General features: G+C 40.7%; 1 protein-coding gene across 1 annotated transcript in view; it reads right to left on the minus strand.

Moving 5' to 3' along the window:
* Window positions 1–296: 296 nt before the first annotated feature.
* LOC107754926 (protein 4.1-like) overlaps window positions 297–17670 on the minus strand; it is a 90340-nt gene continuing 72966 nt past the window's right edge. Inside the window, exon 19 of the mRNA XM_016571566.1 lies at window positions 297–317. The gene's annotated coding sequence lies outside the window, so the exon portion shown is untranslated. The remainder of the gene's footprint in view (window positions 318–17670) is intronic.

A 17670-nucleotide genomic window follows, 5' to 3' on the forward strand; every position in this document is an offset into this window, starting at 1 on the left:
TCCCCCTCTCTATCTTTGCACTTTTCACACAGTGGGTCTGCCTGCCACGAATGCCAAATAGGACAGCGAGATCTCTGAACCCCAGAGACAAACGCCACAGGAATCAGACAGCAGAAGCACTGAGGAGAGAGAGGTGTAGGCCCTCAGCACAGGATGAGCAGGACCTCTTTGAAGACTTTTAATAGGCTTGCTTTGTTTGCTAGCTGCCAGTATCTGTCACACTGAGTCCAGATGTATAAACACATTCTTCCCCGACTCAGACTTCCCCTGTGTAGATCTCAGCGTGCTGGGTAGTTGCCATCTTAGTTTCTTATAATCTACAAACAAAAGAAAAGAAAACCTAAAACCAACATTTACCTAGATGATCAACAACCAACTCTAACCACAATCCCTGTAAACAAGATCAAAATGAACACTTGCTCCAAATTTCATATTTTTATAAATATTTTTAACAGCCAGAAAACTGTATTTTTGTTTTCATGAGAACTAACTTCACTTTTTATTCTCCTCAAGTTCATTCAGGCGTCCTAGCAGAGTAGCCACAGTAAACTATGAAGTACTTCAAACCATTAATGTTTGACAACCACAATGTCAGCAGCAGTGGCTACAATGAGCGGACAACAACAGAATAATCAGAAACAGTCTTTATTGAACACATTAAAATGTAGGAGATTGCTGGAAGTCACAGAAACACAACCACGTGAAACATAGACGAGATCAGACGCAGCCCAAAGAGAACAGAGAGCTTACACTACACTGCATACACTACACTTTTAACTGTGGCTTACAGTAAGTGTCCAAAAAATTCTTAAAAATGAAATATATACCGTATTCTCTTACAAACAAAACACTGAAACAAAAATACACTCAATATGTATTTCAATACATTTCTGGTATATTTTAATTTTGGTGGCTTTAGTTGCTGCTTGAAATTTATTTGGCTTCCTTATAGTACCTCATTATTAGCAGATGCATGAAAGTCACTGAGCATTTCCTTAGGCAATTTTAATGTTTGAAATGTTTAAAACACATTATTTCTCTTATATAAAAAGTGGGTGTCACAATACACTTTAGAGGAACGAGGAGACGCTGGAGAATACTTTCAGAAGACTTTAATTCCATGAACCAAGGCAGACGAACACAGGAAGACGTTTAACAGCGGACAGAGAACTCGGGACTCTACACTCGGGAACAGGAGCCCTCCCTGGACTGAACTGGGGATCAGGAGCCCTTCCTGGGCTGAACTGGGGATCAGGAGCCCGAGAACTCGGGACTGGGAACACTTTAAATACACACAGGAGGAGGGGATGACGAGACACACCTGGGAGCAATGAAACATCAAGGGAAACACCTGGGACAAATTAACTTAATCAGGACAGGAACAGGAAACTAACCAAATAAGGGCATAGGAAGGCACATGGGGAGCAAGACACACACAAAACATGGAACAGAGTCTGACAGTGGGTTAGAATATCCTTCTCTAAACTGATTTTAACCATGTCATATTTTTAGGCCTAATGGCTAGCAACTCTGTTTTATATTTGTGCCAAAGCAGCACATTTTTACTTGCTTTGGCACATGGAGGAGCCTGCTTGTAAATCACACAGTAGTTATAGAAGAGTCCATTAACTCAAATGTTAAATGATTAAGAGCTATAGCTCAAATGCTATATGTTCATATGTAACCGTTGAAAAAGAATAATCACTGGGATAAGTGAAGAAAAAAGCGATGACCCTTTCTCCATGGCAAGAAATGTTGGGTTGTCAAAGACAATAATGTGAAAAAAATATAAATAAACCATAAAATGATGTGCTGCAGTACCATATAAATGCAAATTATTAACTCTAGACTAAACAAAAGTGGAACAGACTTCCTTTAAAATTCAGGACATCAGATTTTCACAGAAAAAGTTTAGATCATAGTTCCAAGAGAATTCACTGACTGTATTTATGTGTTGTATGTCACAGTACAGGTTTTACCCAGCAGACATTTTGCAAAGATTTTTACATGTTCTAAAGAGAATATGAGTGGCTATTTCCAATGCAAGACTCACCACAATGATGCAAGAGTGTTGCATTATTTCTCCTCATTAAATGAGCCCACCCCAAATCTCTAGATATGGCTCGATTAGGTCCATCCTTCAATGTAATTCTATAGGATTTTCCACCAGTTTTATTACCATCCCCCAAATAATAATACTAATAATGTACTATTTGAGTGTCATTCATTGTTTGCATCACAAACAAAATATAATGAAAATATATATAAATTTATTCTCAGCAATTTAAAGGGATCAATGAAAATTGTCATTATTTAGTCATCTTCATGCCATGCCTTGTATGACTAACTTTCTTCTGTGGAACACAAAAGAAGATATTTTGGTAACTATTGATTTCCATTGTGTGTGGGGAAAAAAAAAACATCAAGTAATTTCTCAAAATATCCTCTTTTATGTTCCACAGAAGAAAGTAAGTCATCCAGGGTTGGAGCGACATGAGAGTAAGTAAATGATGACAGTTTCCATTTTGGGGTGAACTTTCCCTTTAATGTATTTCTGAACAACAACCAGGAAATATTACACTTATACAGCTGAACAGACGGATGTACAGTACTTCTCTACTTCCATTACAGTACAAGCCAAACTGTGAGGATTTATACAACAGTTCATTTTACTGTAAAAAAAAAAAAATTCTCTTCACATTTCACTGACTGCATGCCACATGAGCTGCTCACGAGGGTATTATTAGCACTCTGTCTGCCATCTGTTAAATAAGAATTCTGCTGATTCAGGCCGTCAGCACAGAAAGCGAAACATTCAAACCCAGAAATGCCTGACCTTCCGCTGCTGTATGTAGCAAAAGTTTGACGCCTTCCTACAAGTGCCTGGAATTCCAGCTGTTTTTGCATACAAGGCACATACTCTATTAATGTATGTTTGACACAGGACCTAACGTGAAACAGAGTGGGATGAAAATGTGAAGGAATGTGTCAGGGGTTGATAAAATGAGTCTTATCAGGGGTGCATTCCTCATCGAAGAGATGGAGGCCAGGGAAACATTAAGGAGATGAAACAAGAATATTTGCAGCTTACAGCCAGCTGCTTTTCCTTAATGATGTAGCTCGTACTGGTTCACGGGTTGTAGTTAGAGGTGTCTGCAAGCATCAGTGTTACTATTCGCCATTTTAGGATTTTGGATTTAAACATAGCCCCCATATTAAACTTTCATCTCTATCTCATCACGGAACATTTGCACTACAAATATGAGTCATGCTTCAAATCACGTGGCTTGTTGGGGGAGATATTATTACAATCAAACATACTCTTTTTCACCCTGGTGAATGATAAAACCATGAATGAAATAACCATAGACTTACAAGGAGGGACCCAAGCCATATCAAGAGACCAGAATATCTTTGGGAACAGTAAGCATCAGTTTTGCAACCAACCACAACACCCTAGCAATGATCTAGCAACCACCCAGGAGTGTGTTTCCCAAAAGCATCATAAGCCATGGTTGCAAGTGTAACGGAGGCCAGCGGTAGGTGCTGTGCAGGTAAACCTCACTCCCCTGATCTCAAGAGACGCACTAGTGGCTGCAGTCTTTAGCCTCCTTGTTAGTGCGTCCGCCTCCCATGCCGGAGACCCACTCGGAGCGAGAATGAGGTGTGGCGGTGAGGACCCGGGGGAGAGGGGTTGCATTGGTGCCGTGACCCGGATGGGAGTGAGGTTTAGGGGGGGTGAGTGTAACGGAGGCCAGCGGTAGGTGTAGTCTTTAGCCTCCTTGTTAGTGCGTCCGCCTCCCATGCCGGAGACCCACTCGGAGCGAGAATGAGGTGTGGCGGTGAGGACCCGGGGGAGAGGGGTTGCACAAGTTCTGTCATTAACAGCTTAGTTTCTCGATTAAATATTTCCCGATATCATGCGGAAGTTCCAACAAACACTCACAAACAGCATTGCAAACCTGTAGTTGGAAGTATAGTTTATTGTTAGTACAACATAAAGACTTGAAGAGATCATGCTCTTGAACACAATAAGCATGCATTCAATTCTGTATCCTTCATTCCATTTAGATATGGGTACTTTTCACTCTATATGTTTTAATGTGTCAACAATCAGTTATATTTTTTAAGTCCCTGGGAAAGCAAACCCACGAGAATGGAATCAAACATTAAGGCAAAACAACCAGTCACAAAAACAGTGAAGTAATCCTCAGTTTCATTATTTACAGCAGCATCTATGAGAAATTACATTGTGGAAGAGACCTGCTGAATGAATTAATTGTACATAGGAGTATAGTGTATGCCAACTGTGAAGTGTGAGACTTCATATTAACATGACTAAAAAAAAGAACAACTTTCTATTTTTCACATAAATTAAATATAATCTGACATTAATTGTGATCTTTAATCATTATATTAGAAGTTATTGCTTCACCTGTGCATGATGAGGGTTCTACAATCCTATATAGTCGAACCAACGTGGTTCGAGCAACGAAGGGGCAACAAAGTTACTACACAATGCATTGCAATGCAATGGTTATGCAGCAAGTTTCCTTGTTGCATGGGAAATCTACACAGCTCTTACCAGCTGGTCTCCGTTACACTCACCCCTGAAACCTCACTCCCACCATAGTTTTGAATCAGCATCAATCTGGCATGGGAGTCAGGTGCGCTAGCAAGGATGCTAAAGACAGCAGCCTCTAGCGTCAGTCGCTAGTGTGCCTAGCAATCCTCTAGTAAAGACTCAGAATACCCTGGTCTAGCAGTCACCAAGAACAATCTAGCAACCACTTACCAACACAAAAACAGTGAAGTAATCCTCAGTTTCATTATTTACAGCAGCATCTATGAGAAATTACATTGTGGAAGAGACCTGCTGAATGAATTAATTGTACATAGGAGTAACTCTGAAGTGTGAGACTTCATATTAACATGACTAAAAAAAAGAACAACTTTCTATTTTTCACATAAATTAACTATAATCTGACATTAATTGTGATCTTTAATCATTATATTAGAAGTTATTGCTTCACCTGTGCATGATGAGGGTTCTACAATCCTATATAGTCGAACCAACATGGTTCGAGCAACGAAGGGGCAACAAAGTTACTACACAATGCATTGCAATGCAATGGTTATGCAGCAAGTTTCCTTGTTGCATGGGAAATCTACACAGCTCTTACCAGCTGGTCTCCGTTACACTCACCCCTGAAACCTCACTCCCACCATAGTTTTGAATCAGCATCAATCTGGCATGGGAGTCAGGTGCGCTAGCAAGGATGCTAAAGACAGCAGCCTCTAGCGTCAGTCGCTAGTGTGCCTAGCAATCCTCTAGTAAAGACTCAGAATACCCTGGTCTAGCAGTCACCAAGAACAATCTAGCAACCACTTACCAATTACCTTCCAACCAAGAGCCCCATAACAACCTAGAAACCGCCAAAGCATTGGCACCCTAAACACTGCCTAGGAAACACCCATAAACACCATATCAGCTGATGAGCAATACCATACAGTAGTAACCACCCAGAACACCCAACAAAAGCCTTAGTAATCATCCAGCATAACACAGGTCTAGTAATCACCCAGAACAATCTAGAAAATGCCTGCTAACCACCTAGCAATTGCCTTGCAACTATCTAGAACAGCCCTGAAACCATCTAGAAACCACCAAAGCATAGACACCCTAAACTGCCCAGGAAACACACATAAAAACCTTATAAACTGACCAGAATTGCCCTATTGACCACCCAGAACAACAAAGCAATGCCTTAGTAACAATCTAGAAATGTTAAAATCCTTACAAATCACTCTCAACACTCCAGCATTGTAGAGGCAAGCTTAGTATGCAGAAAGAGCATTCACATATTATTCAGTAGCTAAATGTGAAAATCTGATTCCACAAAGGTTTCCCACATTGCCTCAAAGGTACAAGCATCAAGGACATTTTCACATATTAGAGCAACACAGAGACATGAATGAACAACCTGCACCAAATGTTCCAGGGCATATTGTTGGATGTCATAGGTTCATTCTGTCCTGAGAAGAAACCATAATTTGTGGTGCTGAATGTGTGTGTTGTGGTGTTCCACTCCTGAAATAAAACCATCTATGGGATTCATTCTCTTGTCTTGCTTGCCTTTGTAACGGCATCATCTCAATGGAAACCATCTATAGCTGGATTGATTGCTGTGTGCATGATTGTGCAATCCTTGCAAACTTTTCCTTCCAGAAGCTGTATTGCATACAAAAACCCTTTAATTCTTTCCCCAGCCATGCGAGGTTGAAACGTCTGTGCACTCAGTAAGAGGCCAGATAAGCCTTCCCATAAGCCCTTTCACCCCCCTCACCCATGTTGGGGAAGATTTTGTTGATGCAAAGTCAGAGCTCCCCATGACACTTCCACACTGGCACGTTTCGAGCCCTGTGCTCGGGCAAAATATCAGTGACATTCTGCATTCATGTAGCTTTTGTTTTGTGGGTCCAAAACAGAAGGGCAGACATGTTCATGTGTAACCTCTTTGTTTATTTGCATGAATTTCAACTTACAGTATTGCAATTTTAACATAAGATGTGATTGCTTTATTTTAGCCCTGGGGCTCAGTTTATTTCCATGGAGGCCTGACGCAACAGGAAATCTCACACAGAGATAAAAAAAATATCCTAGACTTTATTTCCTGTAAGCGATATGTAGGCAGGGTTCCGGATAACCCACAGAACCTGCCAGCAAATATATGCAACACATTCATACACTCACTGTACACAAAAACAGCAGCGTTTGGCTGAATACTCCCTAAATTCTACACTAAAATAATAAATCAATCTTGAACTCGTAAATTGTTTTAAATTTCATGGCAGGTGCGTTTTCCCTCAGTAATAACATACTAATTGCAGGGAAAATCCTCTGAGAGCAAGCTGGTTGTTTTTCTCAGGGGTTCAATGGTGGGAAACCAAGTGTGTCGGTGTGATTGAGGACAGACTCGGTGAGTGCAAAGTCAGTTTGTTTCAAATAAAAAATCAACATAATATGTTTGAACAAAGAAAACAAAGTGTCAATGGAGTTACTGCAAGGGAGTGTGGCGTCCTCGCCATGCTTGGATATTGTGAAGGACAGGGATGGCTGGAAAGGTTTTTTTTGTCTTTGGAATAACATACACTGATGGATCCTGCACAATAAGACCAGAAATCCTTGAGTTAGCATCCAGTCCATTAGACCAGAGGTTTTCAATCCTGGTTCACTGCACATTTTGTATGTCTCTCTTTCCTGACACACTCAGTTGAGTAGATGGATGGAGGTCTTTGCTAACAAGTTGAATCAGGTGTATTGAATAAGGAAGACTTACAAAATATGCAGTGCTGTCTGTCCCTAGGACAAAAAGAAGAAAACAGATTTAATCTAAATTTGTTTACTTAGCTGCTCATGCACAATAGTAAAGCTGCAAGTTGTCTTTAACTCATCCTGATGATTTCTGCAGGACTGTGACTTAAGATTTGTACAGTATACAAAAGGTCTCTAAACCAGAAGGCTGTAATAGACAGGTGTAAGTAATCTAACTATGGCTTTATATTTGATTTCAGTGCACCTATGGACATAAATATGCACCAAAAGCCGGAAATGTCAAAACTGTTAGGACTTAAGAGTGATTTCACGCAAATGTCCCTGAGGGATTGATTAAGTGTTTTGTAGAGCCAGTTAAACTCTGACTCACAGAATTCAGGCTGTTTGAATCAGCATATTACCAAAAGGGCTCTTATGTAACTCAAGCCGGCAAGCTTAAATATGCAAATTACTGAAACTTGCAAGATAATGCTATCCCTAGGCTATGGGACCTTCAGAGACATAGTGTACACAAATTCACTGTCCTTCCCTTTAAATTTGTAAAGTGAAAATAAATTGTTTGAACTTGTCAGATTGGCTCAACCACATTAATGAAGCAATTATATGAAGTGAAAGGCCCCCTCATTAGTCATATTTTCCATGTTCATACAGCTCTCTACAGTATATCAGTGATGTGTAGTTAACTTCTGAAATGAGGTAAAGTTGCATCTCTGCATGTACTGTGGGCTTTTTTAGTCCAATGTTATTTCAAATTCAATTTGATGTTTACAAAAGTAATGTTTTTGAGTGTGTTAAGCCCAAAGTATACTCTGGTTTTTAACTCTTTCCCTACCAATGATTTTTTATTTATATTTTCTTTATTACCAGTGAATGGTGGGCAACATTCATTTAACACTGCTCATAATTTACTTGGGGTTAACAATTGGTATTTATAAACTGACGTTTCACACTGTACATTCTTAAACCGTGGGTTAATGTTCTTGTTTACATATTTGCAGTGTCAGTGTCATTGATGGGATAAATGCAGCACGCGACCTATACTATCAAGTTTTCCACAATGGACTTTTGTACTATAAAGGTAAGAATGAAACAGTCTCTTCTTCACTCCAAGATGTGTTTTCCATCACCATTTGAAAATGTTCCCCTCAAACACAAAAATGACTGTTTATTCAACACACTGCGACTGTGACTGTCCAAAGCAGGTGAATATAGCCTTGTTCAGACTGTCAGTCCAATTCCGAATATTTGTGTATCCGACCACTGTGTATCGCAACTGTTCAGATCCGATTTGTGCGTCCAGTGGCACTCTTTCTTTTTACTGAATACTGTATATGCATTGGTTTCTATGGTAGCGACATTGCGTTGGTATGCCTATGCTAAAAACAACAATAACAGCAACACATTTTGCAATACAGATGTTGCCGTTGCGCTGGATTATATCACCTCTGGAATGCACTGGTTATTCCGTGCTGCCATCTCTGCCGGTCTCAAAACTCGAAGAGGTGTGTAGACCAGCTATATAGTGTCATTTTCCGCTTGACTCGCACTTAGCAACAACACAACCTTGATTCTGCGCAGACGTTCAGCATGTTTTCTTCAAACAACGCCTGACAAGTTTATGTTTCATGTCGCGCGAGAAAGTGACACGGGCAAAAAAGTTAGGCAAAATCCAATCTGAGCAGTCAGACTGAAACAGATTTCCAGAAATGCGATTTGAAAAGGATATCAAACCACATATGAATGTAGCTTGAAACGAGTTTGTAGAAATCATATTTCATGTGATTTTTTTTTTTTGCCATTCACACTTGCTTAATATCATCGGATTCCAATCGGATATGCACAGAAATTGGATTTGGACTAATATAGGCTTAGATCTCTGCCACAATTCTGCGCGCGAAAGATCATATTTGGAGCGCACAAAAGTGCATTTTGCACGCGCGCGATCTGAGTTTTGTGGAGAAAACGTTCGTTTCGCAAAGAAAAAAGTATTTAGAGCGCACGAAAATCAATTTTGCATTTAAAATACGTTTTTTGGATTCGCACGCAGAATTGTGGCAGAGATGTAATCCCATAGACTAAGTGCTAATCTCACTTGTAATTTACAGGTGTGAAATATACCTACAACCAGGGTTAAAAGCGGGGTTCAGAACACTGATAACCTGGGGTTAGGCACAATGTGAAAGGTCTTTGAAAGAGTTATGCATAATGAGTCACTGCATTTTGGTTTTGTTTATGGAGCAAGAAAGCCTAGGATTCAAGGTCTTGTGCATCTCCACCTACTCATTAACTACTCACTGATGGCTCATGGAAGTAACACACAGAATCACTTCGTATTTGACTACGATCAGTCACCCTGGAGAAGATTCCATTAATTATATAGTGAAATCATGTGCTGGTGCTGCTGAGCAGAATAAAACCATCAACCCTTTAAGACGCTGGTGAGAGTATTAGGCTTTTACATGTGAGGTCATGTGTTTAGGTCTCGACAGGACAGATCGAGCATCTCTCCTCACCCGCCCAAAGGGATTTCTCATTAATGTATCAGCAGTTCTAGCTCATATGCTGTCCCAGCATGCAAGTCATGAGAGGAGAAAAGGCACTATTAAATACGCAGTTAAAAAAAGCTCAAGAGCCCAGGAGACATGATGGTAAGAAGTCATTTAGCAGAGGCTTGTATCCAAAGCCTCTTACGGGGTGATCTTCCCTTGATTAACCTATATCTTGTTGGAATATAGGAATGGTGTTATCTAATGCAATAGTATTATCTGAAGGATCAACACATGCACATGAGTTTTGACTTGTTGTTTACCGTCCCAGATGTTTAACCACAACACCATTTGAAAAACAGTTGGCAGGGCTTGATTTTGTCCATTGGGAATTCAGTGAATTGTTGTCGTTTGCTAATTGCTACAATTGCTTTATGTAAGTGACAGGTTTCTGGAGAATGGTGTTATCTAATGCAATAGTATTATCTGAAGGATCAACACATGCACATGAGTTTGACTTGTTGTTTACCGTCCCAGATGTTTAACCACAACACCATTTGAAAAACAGTTGGCAGGGCTTGATTTTGTCCATTGGGAATTCAGTGAATTGTTGTCGTTTGCTAATTGCTACAATTGCTTTATGTAAGTGACAGGTTTCTGGAGAGGAGGGATTGAAACTTAATTGCCCAGCTATAAAGCTGCAACTTTGTCAATACATTTCAAATGGCCATCAATGGAAAAAGATGCTTTGGTAACACTTTAGATTAGGGAACACATATTCAGTATTAACTAAGGGTTTTCCCTCAATAAACTCCTAATTTGCTGCTTATTGTTAGTAAGTAAGCTTGTTGTTGTAGTAGTTAAGTTTAGGTATGGGGTCGGGTTAAGGGATCTAGAATATGGTTATGTAGAATAAAGCATTAATATGTGCTTTTTAAATACTAATAAACAACCAATATGCTAGTAATATGCATGCTAATAAGCATGGTCAACATCAGTCCTGGAGAGCCGCAGTCCTGCAGAGTTTTGTAACCCTTAGACCTTGATTGGCTTGTTCAGGTGTACTTGATTAGGGCTGGAGCTAAACTCTGCAGGACTTGGCTCTCCAGAACAGAGGAAAACGAAACTAGCAAGAAGGAGCATCAAACAACAGCATCATAGCGGAGACTGCAGCAACAACAGACACCCACATTGACAAGTGCTTGTGTGCAAGGGTTATGAGATAGCAACAACTTTCGTTTGAAAAAGTACAAAGACATTTTTATTGGTCATAAGTTCTGTAGAAAAATAGTGCAGACACTGGACTATGATGAAGCTTTTTAGAGGGCATGTGTTGACTGCCTGCGATTGTCCACGTTATCAAATGGTAACGTGAATCAAATGGATTCTCTGCGGAGAATCAACAACTGGCTGACGATCTGAATGTGTTTTACTGCAGATTTGAAAAGGATAGTCTACCACCTCCCATCCGCTCTGATCTGCACTTCACACATTCACCTACTACCCCTGCAACCCCCCTCCCTCCCTCCCCCACCATTCAACCTGCACTTAAGGTCTGTGTAGAGGATGTGAACTGGGTCTTCAGGAAGCAGAAATCTAGAAAAGCTTCAGGCCCAGATGGTGTTTCACCTGCCTGTTTAAAAGTCTGTGCTGACCAACTGGCCCCCATCTTCACACAGATCTTCAACAGATCATTGGAGCTGTGTGAAGTTCCCTGCTGCTTCAAACGCTCCACCATCATTCCGGTCCCCAAAAAGCCCAAAATCACTGGACTTAACGACTACAGACCTGTCGCTCTCACGTCTGTGGTCATGAAGTCACTTGAGGGACTGGTCCTGGCCTACCTGAAGGACATCACTGGACCCTTGCTGGATCCTCTTCAGTTTGCCTACAGAGCAAACAGGTCTTTGGATGATGCAGTCAACATGGGACTGCATTACACCTCGACAGACCTGGGAATTATGCAAGGATCCTATTTGTGGACTTCAGTTCGGCCTTCAATACCATCATGCCTGACCTTCTCTCAGACAAACTCACCCAGCTCTCCGTGCCCACCTCCATCTGTCAGTGGATCACCAGCTTCCTGACAGACAGGCAGCAGCTAGTGAGGCTGGGCAAACTCACATCCAGGACTATCACCATCAGCACTGGCGCTCCCCAGGGATGTGTACTCTCCCCACTGCTCTTCTCTCTCTACACGAATGACTGCACCTCTAAAGACCCCTCTGTCAAGCTCCTGAAGTTCGCAGACGACACTACAGTCATCGGCCTCATCAAGGATGGAGACGAGTCTGCTTACAGACAGGAGGTTAAAGAGCTGGCTGTCTGGTGCAGTCTTAACAACCTGGAGCTTAACACGCTCAAAACTGTGGAGATGATCGTGGACTTCAGGAGAAAACCCCCTGCACTCCCCCCACTCACCATCATGGACAGCACTGTGACTGCAGTGGAGTCATTCAGGTTCCTGGGCACCACTATCTCTCAGGACCTGAAGTGGGACACTCACATAGACTCCATTGCAAAAAAGGCCCAGCAGAGGTTGTACTTCCTTCGCCAGCTGAGGAAATTCAACCTGCCACAGGAGCTGCTGAAACAGTTCTACTCTGCTATCATTGAGTCTGTCCTGTGTTCATCCATAACTGTCTGGTTTGGTTCAGCTACCAAATCAGACATCAAGAGACTACAACGGACAGTCAGGACTGCTGAGAGGATTATTGGTGTCCCTCTGCCCAGCCTCCAAGATCTTTACATCTCCAGAGTGAGAAAAAAGGGCTAAAAAAATCACTTTGGACCCCTCACACCCAGCCCACTCTCTCTTTGAACTGTTGCCTTCTGGTCGGCGCTACAGAGCACTGACCACCAGAACAGCCAGGCACAAGAAGAGTTTTTTTCCTGCAGGCTATATTCAGCCTGAACAATTAACCTTTCATAATAATACATCGTCCATCACAACTAACATAGTTATCTGACATATTTATATTAAACTGCACACTTTGTAAATAACATATCTGCACACTAATAACATATGTACATTTATCTAAACAATTAAATTTTTTCCTATACTTCTATTTCTGTATATAGTACATTATTTAATTTTTCTTTTTTTATTATATTAGTGTTATATTACATCCCTACTGTGTTATTCCTATGTATGTCTGCACTATCATGTATGTCTGCACTATGTTTGTACTTTCTTCTACACTGGAAGCTCCTGTCGTCAAGTCAAATTCCTTGTGTGTGTAAACATACTTGGTAATAAAGCTCTTCTGATTCTGATTCTGATTCTGAAATGGAGTATACTTTCAAAGGCTATGCATTTGATTGTACGCATATAGCATAAATCTGTTTTATTGGTACCGATTCTCAATTTTTAAAGCAAGTTCCTGGAGTGTCCCATTACCCTCATATTGGGATATATTACCCATGTACATGCACGCCCCTGTAATTTGCCAGTGGCTGTAAAATTCCATATTTTGATACAAAAAGTCCTCAATAAGATGGTTACATGGTACTTGACAAGCCCAATGGTCCCACTGGACAAGCTAATGGATTCCCTTGAAATGATTTCCTGCCCAGATTATCAGATATGATTGTTGTTCTGGCGGATAGATTGAAATACTAATGAGTGTGTCTTGAAAGGATTATCATCATTATCCTTTGGCTGTATCGTCCCATCAGTTCTACCGACTGGTCGATGCACTTTATGGAATTCTCATTCCGTATAATCTCTAATGAACTCACACCATAAAACTCAATGACGAACACATGTGCCAAATGTGATTACTTGTTAGTAAATCAAAACACATCAGTGACACGCCATTTAACCTGTATTTATAACCCACAACCAGGTCTGGTAAAATTTGATTGCATGACTTTTATGCAATGTCACCATGGAACATCATCATGACCTGTTTACGGAGAAACCGTAAACACCATCCTTCCAGCTTTAACCACTACGCCTCACCACATCCTATTTCATAGCACCACCACTCTTTTACATTCATACAGCTCTCTTTTGTAGGAGAGCACATCACTGTGTGTCTAAAGCAAGTGCGTCAACCGCCAGACCATTTTAATATTTGAAGACTTTTTGAAGGCCTAAGCTGTATGGCAAATTGAGCAGCGAGAGAAAAGCTAAATCTGCTATCTGGTTAAGTCTCAGTTGGTTCTGCTTAACCTGCAGCTACTGCTAATGAAAGGAATGTGGCATGCTGTAATTTTCAGCCCACTAGAGATTTCCTGTGAGTCAGAAAACAGCAGAGCACTGCCCGCTAGTGAACATACAATACTGCTGATTCAGAACACAAATCAGATTTCTATGGATTGCAAGTGTGAATGCCTGCATAATGGAACAACAGCTGTTAAATGGTGAATAAACCAATGTTTAACTTGTTTAGGTTAATGAACAAGGTATGTTATTCATAAACCATATGTTTCAGTTCAGGTGATATTAAGCAAGCTTACAGTCCTGCACAAATGTATGAGTCACTTTGCAAATCCGTATTAGCTTCACTTTAAATCTCAGGAGAGCCGATAGATGATGTCTTTGCCAAAAATAAGAGCAATGCTGAGCAAGGGTTTTAGAGAGAAAAAGAGTTTGAATTGTTCTTTGAGTGCCAAAAAAAAATTTTTATACGCATTATCACAAATGGCTAATACTTGTCAGTGGATTTGGTAGCAGCAGCAGACTACAGTTATGTGGAGTTTTTTTTTTAATTATTATTATTCACATGCAATATTAAACAAAAGTACAGATACCTTACAGCGAAAATTACTCCATTACAAGTTACAAGTCACCAATTACAAAACGACTTCAGTAAATGTCTTAGAGTATCTGATTTTAACAGTACTTAAGTATTTTACTCATATTGAATGAAGGCTCAAAGATGCACTAGTCCTCAACAACTAAGAGAAGTGCCAGTGAAAAACAAGAAACAGTTGATTTGTGAGGAGAGCAATCACGTTTATTTTCTATAATCAAAATAAAACCGAACACCTCAAAATTCCAATAAAACAATGTCAACACAACCGCCTCTTAAAGGGGTCATATGATGCTGGTAAAAAGAACATTATTTTGTGTATTTGGTGTAATGAAATGTGTTTATGCGGTTTAAAGTTAAAAAAACACATTATTTTCCACATACTGTACATTATTGTTTCTCCTCTATGCCCCGCCTTTTTGAAACGCGTTGATTTTTACAAAGCTCATCGGTCTGAAAAAGCGAGGTGTGCTGTGATTGGCCAGCTATTCAGTGCGTTGTGATTGGCCGAATACCTCAAGCGTGAGACGGAAATGTTACGCCCCTCACCATACTGTTGATGCCGTGTCCGGCCGGAGCGACGAGACATAAACATTAAAACCCATTACAAACGAGGCATTTGTTGCATCCAGTGGGGACATAATTACTGATTATAATGATTTATACTGTCTTTTTACGCGTTGCGTTGCATTGCATCGCGCCGCGTAAACATAAAACTCTGTCTGCATTTGTGATCAGAGAAATGACAAACAACAAGTGCTATTCTACACTGCCCAAAACTCGCGTTTGAATCATCAGTGGCAAATGATAAAAGAAAACGTACTTACGTGAGTCAGAACTGCCGGCATTTTAGTCTAACGTTACTCTCCCAGGATCAGTAAACAGTCCTCCATAAAATGTGCTGCACACATCTGGATATTTGGGTTGAACTGTTCTGGAACAGTGTTGTAAATACAACTTAACCACTGATTTCTAGTCGTGTCCTCTTTTGGCAGGCCAAACAAAGTAGTTTCGCTTTCACAACGAAAAACACGGCGGCCTAGCGTGAGCGGAAGCCAGGCTAGAGTGAGCAGAGGCGGTGGGGTCGAGAACGGCGCGCCCGGGGGATTCGACGAAGGAGCGGCAGCCACATGTGACGACCCCGGGGCTGGACTCCGCTTCGTCCACGGTGAAAGCCGATCCGGTGATCCACAGCACTAAGTTGATGTATTCCCTCAGAGACCAGCACAGATCAGCTCTAGGCATGACGAAGCGGATATTGTCCTCTTTTGGAAGACCAAACAAAGTAGATTCGCTTTCACAACAAAGCACACAGCGTATTCACGACATGGCGGCAGCAGCAACAATACTACAGTGAGAATAAAAGTTACGCCTTCTTTCTTTGCGTGAACATTTGGGCGGCGTTATGCAAATCTTCCCACATAGTGAGGTAGATATGTGGGGGCGTGTCAGAACGAGCCGTTTTAGGTAGGCGTGGTTGACTCTTAACTTTTATAAAGAATATCTCTTTGGATTTGAGACTTTAGTCTTTGCAACTTTACAGATCTTCTTTATGCACCAAGAGCTTGTAACACTCCAAAGAGAAAGGAAAAATTGAAATCGCATCATATGACCGCTTTAAACGTCTACAGACACTCAAGTCTCAGTGATGCACAAGTGCTCAAAAAGGCCAAGTAAACCAATATCTTTCAAAAAGTTCTCTTCAATATGACGGATAAATACGTAAATGAATGTTATGTAAAATTAAAAAGTCAAAGGCTTCTTGCATTAGACGTGCTGGTTTTGGCCTCATTGCTGGCAGCATTCATGTCTTCGTCTTGTATAAAACACCAGCGATTCACAACTACCTGCTATTGCACTCGCATTCACATAAAGAAGCCTTGTTGGCAAGTTGCAGTGAAGTAAAGAGTAAAGGTTGCTAATACCTTTGATACTCAGTAGTCAAAAAAAGACTCAAGTACAGTAACTATTTACATTTACTCAACTACTTTACACCACTGCTAAAGCTTAACAGTCCTAAACCACTTCCTGAGTCGACATTTCATTCGGTAACGTTAGGCAGATTTGATATGCTATTTAAGGCTTGATGATCGCATTATTTTACACATGAATCTGCTTACATGGGCAATCGCTTGTTTCTGCTTCTTCGTCTTCTTCTTCAACAGAAATCACAGAACAGAATGAAAAGGTAATGTTAAAATTATATAAATGTAAAGGCATTTCATGTATTTAACTAATTTCACTGATTAAATACAAAATAATCAACCTATTAATTCCACAAATTTAATACCTAAAAGGATTCACAAATTCTCCAAAAGTTGTTTATACACTCTCAGAAAAAAAGGTACAAAAGCTGTCACTGGGGCTGTACCCTTTCAAAAGACACACCTTTGTACCTAAAGAGTTCATATTGGCACTTTAAAAGTACATATTAGTACCTAAAGTGGACATGTTAGTACTTTTGAAAAGGTACCGCCCCAGTGACAGCTTTTGTACCTTTTTTTTCTGAGTGTACTGTATGCAAAATACTTATGTTTTGCTGTCAATGCGTTAATAATGTATGTTTCTGTGTCTATGCATGTGTATGCAAAATGTACATGTGCTAGAACCAGATTTTCCGTATTAATGACTACACTCATTTTGGGCATACTTAACTGGGAATATTTGTTCCACCACCGCAATCTACAGTAGACACCCTAATTGACTTATTAAAATTTGAAAGTGCACTTGACTGCAGAGCGCATCTGGATCATAGACTGTATAAAAACATGGACGTAGTGTTCGTGACGTCACCCGTAGATTCCTGAAGAGCGTTTTTGAAGCTCAAAGTAGGCGGAGCCGGCCGTCGCCATCTTGGCAGGACGTCACCGAGCGTCACTTCCGGATAATCGAAAATGAGCAAAGAGGCGGGAGCTGGTTGCTGAAACCACGCCCACCTAGCTCGACAGGTGACAGCAGCGGCAGTCACTCAAGTAGCCACGCCCTTAATTATGCAGAACTTTAAGGCTTAAAGGTGCTGTATGTAAGTTTTTGACTACTAAAGCATAAAAATACCATAATATGTTTGCAGATATTTAAGAAACATGCT

The sequence above is a fragment of the Sinocyclocheilus rhinocerous genome, unplaced genomic scaffold, assembly GCF_001515625.1.
Source record: "Sinocyclocheilus rhinocerous isolate Xijiao unplaced genomic scaffold, SAMN03320098_v1.1 scaffold622, whole genome shotgun sequence".
Lineage (NCBI taxonomy): Eukaryota > Metazoa > Chordata > Actinopteri > Cypriniformes > Cyprinidae > Sinocyclocheilus > Sinocyclocheilus rhinocerous.